At 48.4% G+C, this 15014-nt stretch overlaps 1 protein-coding gene across 9 annotated transcripts in view; it reads left to right on the top strand.

Annotated features, from left to right (window-relative positions):
- Positions 1–15014, top strand: part of ptprsa (protein tyrosine phosphatase receptor type Sa) — a 162999-nt gene that overhangs the window by 14746 nt on the left and 133239 nt on the right. For all 9 annotated transcript variants that reach the window (XM_035523295.1, XM_035523294.1, XM_035523290.1 and 6 more), the window contains exon 2: positions 11319–11449. The gene's annotated coding sequence lies outside the window, so the exon portion shown is untranslated. The remainder of the gene's footprint in view (positions 1–11318; positions 11450–15014) is intronic.

Raw genomic sequence — 15014 nt, 5'->3', positions numbered from 1 at the left:
TGATCTTTTCGATTGTTTTTACCTGGCTATGAACTTCTTGTAGTTGAAAGGCCACATCAAGAATGATTTGGAGGGGGCAGCGGCATTGCACCTAACATCGTGTAGAATTTGCCAGCCACTGAAGAGAAGGAAACAGAGCCGCACTATAAAGAATGCTAAACTATGCTAAAGGCAATTCCCACTTGTGGAGGTTTTCTGCACAGACTGTGGAAGTGTGAAAGCAGACAGATTTGCAGAAAAGCGATTGGTGCTATCTCCTCCCCGTTTAGCCCGGCCTGATTCCACGGGAGCAGTTCCGAAGGGCCAGCTGTGGGGTTGTTAGCTATCTGCTTATTTACAGTTGTGGTTTTTTAATGAAAAATAGTGTCATGGACCTTATTTATAATATTGAGACAAATGGTTTAGTGGCCGTGAAAGGCACTCGGCTGATTAACTTGCCCACGACGGCTTTTTATCTCTTAGCATTTGATGTATTACGTCTTTTTAAGGCTCGGTCGAACGCAATCACAAGCTCTTTTATTGCACAGAGCCTCTAGATGCACAAGATTGCCTGTCACTTCCATAGGGAGGTGATCCTTCAGAAAATATTGACTGCTGGACACTGAGTGAGTGTGCGTGTGTGTGTGTGTGGGGGGGGGGGGGGTATGTGTGTGTTTGAGAGAGCCAGGTCATTAAAAGGACAGAGGTCAGAGAAACAGAGACAGACAAAGAAATTCCACGTAATTAATGCTTTTTTTTACACTTAAGAGTGTACCATGAAACATAAGCCCTGGAGCAGAACAGATAGTAACCTGACAGGTACTTTTATTTTGAAGTTTTTTTTTTCCCAGGCCCTTTCCTGCTCGCCGTTCCGTTTCTTCCCCTTCGTGAACACAGCCTGGCCATTTGCATTTGTTCCTGTGCACTGGCCACGGTCGTTTTCCTTCGGCTGTGGTGGGAAAGTATCAGGGTTTCTCTGACAGAGCACAGCTAAGAAAGCTTTAGCCAGGAGCAACGAGGACTCGACCGAGTGCCCCTGGCCTGGCCCCCAGCACTGAACACAGAAGCATGGCTGACTCAGGTTCCTCTGACTAGCCTGTATTGTATAGAGGGCACCTCCCTGTCTTCTCGTGCCGTGTTGCTACAGCGCTAGCGGGGAATTTTCTGCCTCTTGTGAACCTGTGAATGTCCCGTGTTCCCCTGCCACTGCACAGCTGCATGGACTTACCAGGGGTGCCCCTCCCCCAACTACCCCCCACAATCCCCCTGGACATCCACTCCATCTCACTGACAGTGATTGTCAGGCGCAAGTTTGCCCTCTTCTCAATATCTCAATAACAGGCTTCTATTGGCTGAAGTTAAATAAAGAGAGAGTAGCTACTCGGTACCCCACCACCCCCCACCACCCTTGATGGCAGTCCAGGAGAGTACTCGTCACTGTGGGCCTCTTAAAGCGCAGAAAAACAGTAATTACCTTCGCTTGATGCATTATTCACTGTGAAGAACGGGTGCCGCTCGGCTCTCCCCGCTGAGAGAAAGTGTCTTTCAGGTAGAAGATAAAAAACAGGCGTGTGAATTTGAGCCTCCTTTGAAATCAATACATAAAAAAACCCCTCCAATCAGAGAGGGCCTCAGTAACTATCTCAGCCCTGTCCGTTTCGCTGCTCCGGCCACGCGGCGCTCAGATGTATGAACTCGCGTTGACAGGGAGTCATTAAAATAAGAAGCGCGTTCTCCCCGAGGAGAAACGGAGACGGCTCAAAGGCACGGGCCGCTTTTGACCTTGCGCGTCCCTCCCTGCCAGCCGTGCAGCATTCCTCCATTACCGTCTATAACACAGAGACGCAAAGGTCGCGCCCTTTTAAACAGGCTTCCTCTTGGACGGGCTAATGCCCCCCTGGGGCTGACTATGGGGGAGGGCTAATCCTCTTATCTTTGCCCATGGGTCCCTGGGAGGGTGGACACCTCAGGCCAGTCTTCCCTGGGTGCTGCCCTAGCTAGCAGGTTTCAGCTTCCCAGGATGCTCTGCTACGAAGCCTAGGGATACACCTGCTCCTGTCTCCTGTCTTGAGTGCAGACATACACAAGGACAGTTTTAGCTTTTTGCCGCTGTCTCAGTAAGTGATAACTGTGTGGCTACTTGTGGCGCATCTCTCTCAGCTGATAAGATTTCAGTTTAAACAAACTCCAGCAACATGTTATGCTTGTCTGGGGTTATTGATTTGCACTAATACTCATGAAATACTCTTAGGTAAACATGTCGATACTAATGGTACCGATATTATCATGCATGCCTACTCGTCATGGCGCGCAGAAGGTAACGACATGAGCTGTAACTCTGAGCTCTTTGGGTTAGCGAGACGGCAGGGTAACCTTGGACACATCTTAACACTGAATACGATATTGAAGGCCAAACAGACACGATCTGGGTTTTTCTGCTGGCCTTGTGGAGAAAGGACGAGGAACTTTTGTGTAAGCCTTGAGTGGAATGTCTGACTGTCATATCGCCACTGCTAATGGTGTGGCCCAAGGGGAAAGAAGGTCACAGCCAAAGGTGGATTCAGAGGCAACCCCAGGGAGTTAAGACGCACAAAAATATAACACATTGGGCCCCAATTTTTGTAAGAATTACCTAATGTTCCAATCATTTTGTCACATCATCTCATGTTGCATTCTGTAGTTAGTATGCTCTTTTTTTGACACAGTTTAACATCAATAACAGGAGCTCAGCCACCCCACACGCACACACACGCATGGATGTATCTTTTATTGATAATTAAGAGTGGTATCATTTGCTAAACCATTATCAGATGCATCATGACTTTGTATGAGTAACAAACAGAATCGAGATCCAGTGACGGACAAGCAACCTATAGTGGAGCTATATTTTCTCTCTTCTGTCAGCGTGTGGGGATGGGACCGTACACATCCGCTTCCGACGGCGTGTGAGTGAACAGGCCAAGCAGGCAAGCTGCAGAACATGAATCAGCGCAAGTGCACATGACGCAGCCACTTTGCTCATTTGAAACGTGCGGGGAAACGTGCGGGGAAACACGTTGCGTCTTGCTTGTGCTGGTGGCGACGTTTAGGCTCGTCAAGTCTGTGTTCTTAAATATGAGAAAACCTCTTAGATGCTATTAATAGTATTATTTCACCTTTAGATATTGAATATTAGAAAAACGCCTAACTTAGTAACAAAAGGTTATCTGATGCTAAAGGTTATATTATTTAGTACGTGTTTTGAGAAAAGAAGACAAAGGTACACCACTACTATAGTATAAAACATCATTAGTAACTATGGTACTGTGTGATGGAATATATATATATATATAAATTAAGATGAGTAAGTGAGTCATTAAAGAAGAATCACTGAATGACACCATCACCCTCGCGTCTCTGAGTCGTTTGGAGAACAAACACACAGATGCCTGGTAGTAATATATTAATAATAAACCGAGCTTTATTACCCCCATCCTTCTTCCACTTTGCTGCTTTAGCTATTTTTACTCTGAAATAAGTGCACCTGATCAAAGCTTTGCTGACGCTAAAACCTATTTTGGCCTCGGTAGGTGTAAACAGAACGGCAGCAGTCAGAAGGAGGGCAATGATGTAAAACGCGGGCAGCTTAATAGTTCGCATTTTTAATTTAAAATAAAAAATAAAAAAGCCTTGGCGAGATTCCAGGATCGATGACGCTGGAGGTATTCCCAGAGATCCGATGGAAGGCTGTAATTTTTATTATAAGAACAAAAAGGGAGTCCATGTTGTAATTTAAACGACCACCTGAGCGAGAACTCTCCTGTCGAGGTTAGCAAGGAGAGAGTGGGGAAAAACATGCTTGAGAGCGTATAGGCCTGGTCCTCACTAACACGGCAAAACCCAAAAAGCATTTGGTGGAAAGTTGTGAAAACGGAGCTTCGGTTTGGTACTGCGGCTAAGGGAAAAGTTTTTTAACTATAAACCCCTGACGCTGTTGTGTTACTTTACCAGCACTAAAATGGCGGAACCCGTTGTAGCTGCAATAGCTAACCTAGCTAGGTATTTGAATATTACGTTTAATATTAAATGTTTAATATTAGCGATGCTAGGTAGCTACCCGCTATCTAGGCCCCAAACATGATGTGGAAATGCTCATTTTTACTGGTTCACTGCGCCATTAAATCCCCGTACAGAAGGAGCGTTTCGCTTAATGATGGCTGTCGCCCTGCTGAAAGTATCGCAGTGGTGTCAGCTAGAGAGGGAAACTTCAGAGAAAGCGGTGGCTGGCCGAAAGTGCTCAGCAGTTCTTAACTCGCACTGAGGGACTTTATTGATACAAGCCCAGAGGGGCAAAAAGGCAATCCGGTGGATGCATTTCGTACCAGTCATTGCTTTAAAAGCCCAAATTTGCTTTGCTCTTCTGCTGTAACACAGTTTAGAATATGGGAGAATAGGTTTGATGTCACTCATTATACAAGTTAGTGGTGTATTACATTAAGGATGCCCTAACAGAAGACTTCTCACAAATTGAAGCAACCATTCGAAGTGCCTGATTTTTTGCAATTCACAGTTCCTTAAATTCTGCAGTCTTGGGTGGACATAATGGTCTTTAACGTGGGCACACACCTGACGGCTGTTCCATAAAAAAGCATTCTACCCATGCCTAGAGACAAACCGGCTCTCTATCTGGTGTATATTAATACTAGAGACTTGCATGTGATTTGCAAAAGCATCTGGTGATTATTGGACCCTTATGCAGCATTATAAACACTTATTCTTGCCTGAGGCGTCATTAAAAGAAGAGAACAGAGGTCCAGTTTTGTTTTTTTTAATGCAAACGCTAATAGTTCACCTCTTTTTCCTAAGGTAAACAGATGTGTGGGCCTGTATAGCAGTGCAGGCTTACACACAAATAAGGATGGTTTTCTCCTTCAGAAAACTGCAATCAATGAGGTAACGAAGGGTGGGGAAACGTCTCCAGGCTACCCGATCCCCGTGATCCCACTCAGAGGAGGTGAGAAGGCTGCTGGCCCTGCCTTGGATGCTCCCGGCTTGTTTCATGTTGTGATTAGTTTAATCCAGCCAGCCAGGAGATGAGGAGAAGCACCTCCTGTTAACCGTGCTCACTGTCTTTGTCTTTTTTCAGCCTCCTCCCCATTTCTCCCTCTCTCTCTCTCTCCCTCTCTCCTTCTCTGCCCCCTGCCCCCATCTCTTTTTCAGTCCGTCTCTGAGAGTGTGGAGAGAGAGAGCTGTCAATCACACCCCCCCCCCCCCAAACACACATGTACACCACCCAGAGATAGCACGGCGCACTGACGCCAGAGGCTAACGCCCCATGCAGCGTCTGTATCTCAACCCTGTCGCTCCTCTGTGCATTTAGCTATCAGGAGCCACCATCAAGGTCAAGACTGATGGATCTTAGAGAGCTTTATACATTAGCAGGGAGGGGAAGAAGCCATTCAGGTCCAGCAGGCACTTTGTCATCCTCGTAGCCTAAGATGAGATGCTATTTTAGTAAGGGAAAGTGCAGAACAATTAATTGAGGTCAGAAGACTCATGCTGGGTATGCTGTCTAGTTCAGCACTATCCTCTAAATCTCCCTCATATTGATAAGTATTTACCAAACATGAGGCCTTGTCCCAATTTCTGGCTTGGGATCTTTTATGGAAAAGAGCATTTTTATAACGAGGTTTTCCTTTCTGTATGCCAATAGCTTTCTTTGAGAGGGAGAATATGGACCAGCAGCATAAATCCAAGATCATCCCAGTTAAGACAACTGTTTTGTAGTCGGCCGTCTTCTGTTGAGTGTTCAAAGATCAGCTCACTGGCTCCTTCCCACTGCAGGATGTTCGGCAGGAGCCGCGACGCACGGCAGCCATGCTGTCTTCTTTCAAGTTCTGCTGCCGCTTCACCTTTCCATCGCAGCATGACGCTAGAGAGCTAGTCCGCTGCGTGGCATGCTTGCCATCGGCCTCGCCGTTAGTTGAGCCATGCCGCTTTTCCTCGTGGTGGAATATTTGGTTTTTGCGGAAGTGCCCTTAGATGAAAGTGCTCCTTGAAGGGGTGTATACACTGATACCATTCTAAAGAGAAGGTGGCAGCACAATTAATAAAAAGCCTGTTTATTTCCTCCTGAGTAATGGACTTGTTTTCGGGAATCCGCTGTGGGTTTTCGAGAATAATGACTAAAATAAAATGGCACATAAATCAATGCAAGCTGGGGCAAAAGTCTGACTTTCCACTTCCTAAATCGCTCAAGACATTTTTAGTCCAGAATTATCTCATTTGGTTGACTAATCTAGTTTCTAGTGTGTTTTTGCAAACTGCTCTGCCATTTGCTAATGATAAAGGCTTTTTTTATTTTTGCAGTATTAGAAGCTGATTTAAACCACACTTAATGATGAGTGGATATTTGACTAAACTTGATTCGGTTGGCCCTTTTCTAAGAAGGTGCTGGAAGGCAAAATGAGTCTTTGAAAGTGAAATTACTGAAGGTACCTAAGGAAATATGTCTCGGTGTACTTGTAGCTCAGCAACTCAAAAGATCCAGAGATCCAGTTTTTGTTGCGGGAATGAATGGGAAATGTAGTTTAGCGCCTTACCACAGCTAGGACGAGTCTCCCACCAAAAGCTGAAAGAGAGAATGTGAACACACTGGGAGGTTGGTAGTTCCTTTCATGTTAAAACGGTTTCCGAACAGTTCCTCAGAGTTCAACATTTTCACAGAGATTACGAAAGTGGGATTCCCTGTGGGCAAGTCTTCTGCGTGCGTGTGCACGCACGCGCACACACGCACAGATGCTATGTCAAATAAATGTCAAGCGTTTGCTGCACTGGGTGTTTCAGGATGTCTCTCAGGTCAGACATCAGACACTCTCGGGTCAGACACTGACGATGCTGTTGCATATCCTCACTACTTCACTGTGATCTGTCTGATCTCTTATGAATAGCAATAATTCACAACACAGGACCCATGTGTTCATTTCAGTGCATAAGATAATGACTCGGAACTTATCTGCTGACAGAATCACATCAAGAAGACTTTAGCCATGTGAGATAACACAGGAAACGTTTTCACCAGCAGATGGGTCTCATTTTAATATAACTGCCAAATGGTATTGCATAATGATTGAGAGGGCAAACTGTTTGTGTTCATGTAGTTCTAAAAGTATGTACTCGAGGTACTCGTTCCAAAGAAAATAGTTTGTTTGAATAAATTGCAATGAAATGTGGTAATTAAAAATTTCCACCATTGGCAAACAAAAGCATGTTGGCAAACAAACAATTCATGCAAACACAAAGGCCAAAACTAAATCTGTCTCTCACCAGAATCGTTTTGAAAAAGATCTGACGAGCCTGCATGGTCCGGCCACGGCGTGCGCTTCTGCCGTTTTGCTTTGCTCTTGCTAGCAGGCCTCATGGGACAGAAGTCATTATTTACCCAGACCTCAGTTCATGGTCCTGTAGGATCGTCATGACTTTCAGGCGCAATGTTTCAGGTTACTCTGGTCACCTTACTAAATGGGTTTAAATTTTTAATTTGCTCAGGAACAAAGATCACATCATTCGAAGATAGCATGGCAGTAATTTATTTAAGAAGTCCTCTCCGAAGGGAGAGTGAAAGTTATTTTGGTGTGGGCAAAGGATGAAGATGGGATACGGCCACTCCAGCCTGCCATGGGACAACAGCAGAACACAACACCTGAGCCGCATGGAGGGGAGTGAGGATAGCCAATGGCTGCTTTTGGATTGGTTTAGTTTTTAGGGAAGTAATCAAGCAAAAAATAGGAGTTTACCTGTGATATTTGGAAGGAATGGAATGCCTTCCACATGCTTCGATACCTCAAAAAGTGACACTTAAGTGTGTATGGCAGCAGCTTCAGGTGGTTCTTACAGCTGTCCCACTCCCATCAGCGCTCCTCGACCTGCAGGGGTAAAGATCTTGTCGCTTTTTCCATTTAAATAACAGCCACCTGTTTCCAGCGAGCATCCTGGCTTGACTCCTTGTGATCAGCCAAATGTTTCTGCCCATAACACATGCAGTTTGATTCTAATTGTGGTTACACGTTACATTCCAGGTTGTCATGCCAGAACCAGGGCGTGCATGAGAATGCGCGTGCGCCTGTGTGCGTGTTGGTGTTAGCAGAATGCTAGGGCATAAGGACCGATCAAAAGTAATTTATTAAATTTGCTATCAAAGCCGCTTCTCACCCTCAGTGCTTTTGTTTGTTTGTTTGTTTGTTTGTTTGTTTTTTAATATCCTCACTGGTACTGAATGTTGTTGCTGTAGTATCATCCAATTTATCCTTAACGAGTGTGGATTAAAGAGGATGATCCGAGCTTTGCTGAATCCCGCTCCGGGCCTCGGGAGGTCAAAGTCAGCTCGGAATTCCATGCCGGCAAATCCCACTGCAGTAGATAATAGTAATAATAGACCAGGTTATGTGTTCTATCCCCAATGTTGAGAGCCCTAGCTCTTCCCTCTTCCCGGCGAGCAACAGTGATGCGTATGCGGGTCACGTTTCTTTAGCAGCCCCCTCACTGAACTCGTTCTCATGGCTGCTGCACCGCCGAGGGCACGTGAGGTGCGCTCGACGCCTGCAGAGAAGACCTCCGGATTTTACGGCACTGCCCGACGGCGATATCTCTGCTGTGTGCGGTGAAATATGATGCCGCGACTAGCGCACGACGTACGCTAGCCCTCCAGGGGCCAGGGCACGAGGGACGAAGCTCAGCCTTTGGCTTGGCTCAGCGGCCAGCCGTAAACAAGCGCACGTGACTGATTTATTGGGATTAATCCGCCCTGTCCAGTGCCCTGGCCTGGGGCTGCAACTGTGGCTGTGTTCCGATTCCAGCATCGCAATGTCACTGAAGGGCGAAGGGATTTCGAAGGGTTTCATGTCCGCAGTTTTTGGGTTTTCTCCAAATCCAGTCTTCATTACGTGCCCGACTTATTGCCGTCCATAATTAGTGAAGCTTTAGTTCTGCCTCAGCTACTGGCATTGAGCACGCCTTCCAGCTGCCCTTTTACTGACGCCCTTTCCCCGCCAGAAGAACACCAGCCCCCCACCCTTCTGCCTCTAGCTCCATCTCAACCTGGGAGTTGCCCCTGCGCGCTGTGATTATTATTCGCCATGTGCCGAGATTTGGGTGCCATTGCCGTTACCTTCACCGAGGAGCGGCACCAAAGAATCGTGGAGTCAGAATGACTAGATGGCCACTGGGAAGACGGCAGAGGAGAACAACACGGACGCTGAACCAGACGAGTGTGTGCGCTCGCACTGTGTGGAGTCTGCAGCAATGTGGAGGCAAGTGTCTCCACCTCCATCCTCAGCTGTCTGAATGCTACAGGGTGATCGGATGCCCGTAGTTTCGGTGTCTCTATGGTTCTATATATTGGGCATTTGCTCACCGAGACAAGATAGGAACGCCCACTGGCACTTTCTGGTAAACGGCTGTGTGAAATTATAGCACCGCGTTCGCCAGCAAGCCCGCAAATAATAAAAAAAAATGCACTTAGCTTGGGGGTGCTTTGGAGCCATGACTGAGTTTAGTGCATTCGAATATGGTAACTTTAACCAAACCCGGTCGTACCACGCGCTCGCCCATGGGGCCTTGGCTGTCGACTCCAGTCATGTCCTGGCCCCCGGTGTTACTGGCGTGCATTGACGGGGGGATTCGTTCGCGCATCAGCTTTCGCTCCCTAAGCCATGCGCTAGCGAGCGTCAGGGTGACTGGGATGCTATGCTGGGCGTTCGTGCTGAGCATGTGAATGGTAGCATTACTTTAAAAGCTTTTAAAGCGCAGAAAAAGGAAAGCAGTCGACTGAATTACTGACCTTCTCGCGCCAGACAATGGAAAAATCATCGGCTAGCGAGATCATATATCTGACAGATACATTTGGAGAGCTTAGGAGAGGTGATTTTTTTTCCCCTATCGCTGTGAGGTATTTTAATTGCTTTTTTTTTTCCCCAGTCACCTCAGTGTTGGTAGGGTTGAGAAGGAGGGCAAAAAATCAGGTTACAGGTGTTAATTATGCATGAGACAAGATTAATCGCTCCATATGCCTTAAAGCATTGTGGGGGATTTTGCTTAGTATATTGAAAAATTGTGTTGTCCTTTATAGCAGAGAGCCTTTCAGAATGCCGCTTCATCACAGATCCCACCATCTCCCAGTTTACCATGCCCCATGGTGCTTCACCATCTGTCCCCGCGGTGACTGTTGCCTATGCCAACAGTTTGGAGCTGTTAGAAAACAGTCATGGCCGGTCACATACGTGCTCCACCCATGTTATATAATAAAACACCAACAGACATGCAATTGGTGGAGGATTTTGAGCTCGAAGGATTTTGGTTCTCTTCCTCTGACCCTGCTGTGCTGTGCTAACGTCAGGCTCAGGCATCGGTGACATGGGGTCTGGTGTTAGCATTAGCTTAACGCTAATGTTCCACCCAGTTAGTGAAGCATCTGAAAGAGGGAGTGTTGGAGGGCTGGTGGGAGGCAATGCAAGAGTGTGTGTGTGTGTGTGTGTGTGTGTGTGTGTGTGTGTGTGTGTTGGGTAAATGCTGCACGATAAACAAACTCCCAGGGAGGATTGATCACTCGTGCTGGTGGAGAGACTCCTGAGGACGCAGTGCAGCCCACCCTCCTTGCCCAGCAGCCTTCTGGGATTTCTCGCAGTCCTCGGCTGTTATGATTGGCTGGACTCAAATTAAAGCGCCCTGCCAGGATGAGGAATCGTGTCTGCCTGCCGGGTTGGTTGTCGTGGAAACTGTGCCCCCAGAGGTTGCTGGGGCCTGTACATGCTGCAGACAGAGAGGGGGGGGTGGAGAGAATGAGGAGGAGAGAGGAAGGGTTGAGAGATAAATGGAGAAGAAAAAAATCACCTCTCCCCAGAGCCAACTGCTGACAGTGCACCACAGGCACAAAAGCTCGGAGATCGAGCGCGACATTTCGATACTCCCTTCCTGTCAACAATAGCTCTCACGCTAGCGTACAGAAGCCAATCTATTAGCAGCTGGGCTTTTCAAACAATACAAACTCATCAGCTGATAACCTTTCCTCCTACGAGCTCGCGACTCCCCCTCTAGTGAGAACGACCGAGGGCTGAGGCCCGGCCCTTGGAAGCAAAAGGGAGGTGATTAAGAAGAAAAAAATAAAACGACACCAAAAACTTCCAAAAAGAAGCTGTTGGGGGTCAGAGGGCGCTGGTGGTGGTGAGCATGATGTGGGTGGGGGTGAAGGCGGAAGTTAGCCGTGAGGGTTTCATTCAGCGTTCCGGCTATCAGCGCAACGGCGTTCCCACACTCCGTTTGCCAGTCCTTCTCATCAGAGTCTTTCGTTCCCTGCCCTGCTCAAGGTGCAGCTGGACCCAGGCAGTGGACGGAAACAAAGCCAGGAGAAGGCGGCGAGGCGGATAAAGAAGCGAGAAGAAAAGCCGCGGAGAGAATGACGCTAAAGAGCTTCTGAGAGTGCACGTGCGAGCGAGAGGTAAGAGCAGTGAACTCTCGGCGCGGTGACCCGCACCCTGTCCCACACATTAGGTGATTATCAGACTGTCATGAGAGCCACGAAAAAAAGCTTGCGCGTCTGGGGCAGGGAACCCCATACTGCCAAGCAGTCGTAGCGCGCCTTTTCCCGACTAACGTAATTACAGCCCTTTCCCCAAGTGCTGCAGCCAGTGATGAAGAATCTCTCCTCATATATACTGTCTATACTGTGATATTCCACTGACTGTGTTATTCTTTCAGAGCAAGTCCACGGCACATCTAGTCGTAGTGTGTCACACAGGAAACGTTATTATTTCCCTGCTTACCCATTCAGACTGACGTGTGCGCTCAGCCGAGAACCAGGCGCTCTCTCGCCCCGTCTATGTACGTTAGCCAAGCACCGCAGAGCCGGAGGACCTCGTGCATGCTGGGATACGGCTTTATGGAGTCCTCTGGGTCCCGCTGCCTGCGCCGGTGCGCTGATAAATGTAGCCGTCAGTGCGGCGACCACTGTAGCGCCCACGTTTATGGAACTGTGAAACTGGAGAGGTGCAAAGGGGGGGTTGTCCCTGCGGGGGATGGGCTTCTTTGAGCACACACTTTTGGCGGTGACATGGCAGCCATCCCAACACAAACACGGCCGTCTTCAGGAAGGACGCGGCAGCGGCGTGGGTCAGTAGACTGAGGGTGATAACAGTCCATCTGAAGCGCGTGATCTAACCCCACCGGCCAAGATCTCGGGGCAGGAACACCTGGATGTAGCCTGTGTGTGTGTGTGTGTGTGTAAAAGAGGACAGATACTGATCAAAAACACAGGTTGTATCAAAGTAATGATGCACTAAACATGTTTTTAGCGTTTAAAACTTTAGAGAGAGAAAAAAACAACCCTTTTCTGGTCAAATCATACTAACGAATTCTTTTTGTTCCGGCCATCTTTCACCGTGGCTGCAGACAGTACTAGCCAGGCATTTGAAGCACCCTGCTGCCTTCCTTACCACGTGCATGACCGTCACCGCGTGCAACCGTCACCGCGTGCAACCATCACCGCGTGCAACCGTCACCATGTGTGCGGATTCACCGGCAGCCTCTATGACTTTATACCCGAGACCGTTAACTCAAGCTCTGTTTAACTCAGTCCCCTATACCCCACGCCACAGGCTGTGGTCCCTGCTCAGCTGCCTCCACGTCACATAGGCCCATAACACACTCTGTAAAGAAATAGCGATAAATTACTATTATTCAATTATCAACGCTTCAGTTATTTATGGCGGTATTTAAAGAAATGCAAATGAGGTTTTGTGTATCTGGAGGTGATGAATTTTTATTGTGCCCGCGTACATTATTTCATGGTATTTGGGAACCACAGGCGTATTGCGTTTCGATGTCCCAGTAATAGAGGAGCTGACTAAGAGCTGTGTCGCATGCATAAAGAGGAGCGTATTTCATTTGTGTTAATATTTATAATCAGTCTTGCAAGCCAGCTTAGGGTTTTTGTTTGTGTTTGTGAGTGTGTGTGTGTGTGTGTGTGTGTGTGTGTGTACCCTAATGCATGCCATGTTTTAGTGCTTATCTCCTTATCTTTGCAAATTAAATGAAAGAAGTAGCTATAAAGAAAGAGCCCATAATGTGATTTACCTATAGATGGGATGCGTTATAAGCAGCCCTAGAGGAGTATTGGGAATGGAGTGGGGGGGGGGTTACAGGAAAGCAAGAACGCAGATTGTGCTCCCTCTTTCGCCTTTGCGGGTTGACAGACAGAAATCATTGGAAGTAATAACAGCAGTTTTGCGGCGAGCTCTATTAATAACCGGGCTGAAGGGTGCCCGGGGAAGCTGGTAACTCCACAGAGCGGCTGATAGAGGCTGCATGCCAGGGCCCCGTTACTGCCGGCTGAGGGCGCAGTGCGCGGAGAGCCAATCCTTTCCCCGGCAGGTCTGTGCCGATGCCAGGGCCCATCCACCCGGTTTGATTCGTCTCCCTATGGTTTGACCTGCGGGGCGTCGCCATAGAAACCCACTGGGGGAGGGGATCCGACAGAAGGATGTGCTGTGTGCACCTTGCCTGATCCTCTTATATGCCACTGCTGGGGCTGTACAGCTGAACTCCGCTTGCACGGTTATAGGCTGTGCGCGCGTGCGTGCATGCGCGTTCGTGTGAAAGACATGAGCATGAGTGGGAGCTGCCCTGTCTGTCAGTTTGGAGGACAGGTACGCGGACACCCGGAACGGCGCTGCCTTGTGACAGTAGGCCTGCCAGTGCTGTTTGCTCGGCGGCGCCGGGCTGCATCCGGGTTACTGACCCGCTAGGTAAACAGAGCAGGAGAGGCGCTCTCTCGAAACCTCCTCGCCAAATAAGGCCAACAGCGTCACTTCACGGAGGCTGCTATCCTGAAGCAGCCTGCCACACACACACACACACACACACACACACACACACACACACTCACTCGCGTCCTCTTCTCCTGCCTGCTCTCTCACTCAGCCTTTTTTGTCTCACGCTTGCTGCTTCCTGAGATTTTTTTTTCCTCCAGTTCACTCTCTCTCTGTCTCATAAAGTCGTTCATTCACCCACTCCTTCTCTATGTCATGTTTACGCTCACCCTCTCCCTCTCTCCCTCTCTCCCTCTCTCCGAGCTGACTGGCTGAATATCTTCCCATGCCACTGCCATTCCCACGAGCATCAAAATGGCAGAGAGAGCAAGAGGAGGAGGAGGAAGGTGAAGAGGCAGGGTTGCTGTTGTTGTTGCGTTTGGTTTAGAACGCACCAACTCGCAGGGTCTTCCAGACACGGACCGACGGTCAGAGCCATCTTTCCGTGACCTCGGAGGGTGTCGCGTTTCGGTGGCATCGAACGCGTCTCGTTTCCTCGCTGCCCCGTTTCCTGGCTCACGCGGGAGTGGAGCGCTCCCCGAGGTGCATGCGTATTGCCTGCAGAACGTGCATGCCTGCTTCTAGGAGATATGCAGGGATGTGCATGCCTGCATACAGGAGCTTCCCAGAGACTGTGGATGGACTGGGCTTGCTCTGCTCCTCGCTCATGACCAGTGAATCCCCCCATGCAGATACTCATTGTCTTGGCAATTTTACCGGTCTTTTTTTTTTTTTCCAATGTATCATTTATGATAGTGAGAAAATGACCTCTCCTTCCTTGGCCTGGTGCGCGTGTGTGTGAAACAGTGTAATGAATTCATAATCTCTGCACAGGCCTTTGTAGATTTTTATCAGGTTGGAGATAAGACAGTATGGTTACGCTCTAATGGCTGTCAGTCTCCTTTCCGTGCTCAGCGCGACTGGGCTAAGGTTGCCTTCACCACAGGGGAAAAGGGAGCAGACCGAGGCTCTGTACTCATACGCATGTTATCTGCACGGTGGGCCTAAGAGATGAAAGCCAGTGAAATCTCTGTCAGTGGAGAGAATGCACGCCAGGGCCTTGTGTTGAAGGGAGGTCCCCCAGGGCTACATAAGAGGGCCCCTCGATTTCACCGAAGTGCTCGGCGTTCGGACCTCCTCCAGCCTGACAAAACAGTCCTTAAGGTTTAACTATAGTTCGGAGAGTGTTGCACCGCA

Source organism: Electrophorus electricus, chromosome 26 (assembly GCF_013358815.1).
Source record: "Electrophorus electricus isolate fEleEle1 chromosome 26, fEleEle1.pri, whole genome shotgun sequence".
NCBI classification, from domain to species: domain Eukaryota; kingdom Metazoa; phylum Chordata; class Actinopteri; order Gymnotiformes; family Gymnotidae; genus Electrophorus; species Electrophorus electricus.
The sequence above is the reverse complement of the archived record's forward strand: the minus strand, read 5'-3'. Positions and strand labels throughout refer to the sequence as shown.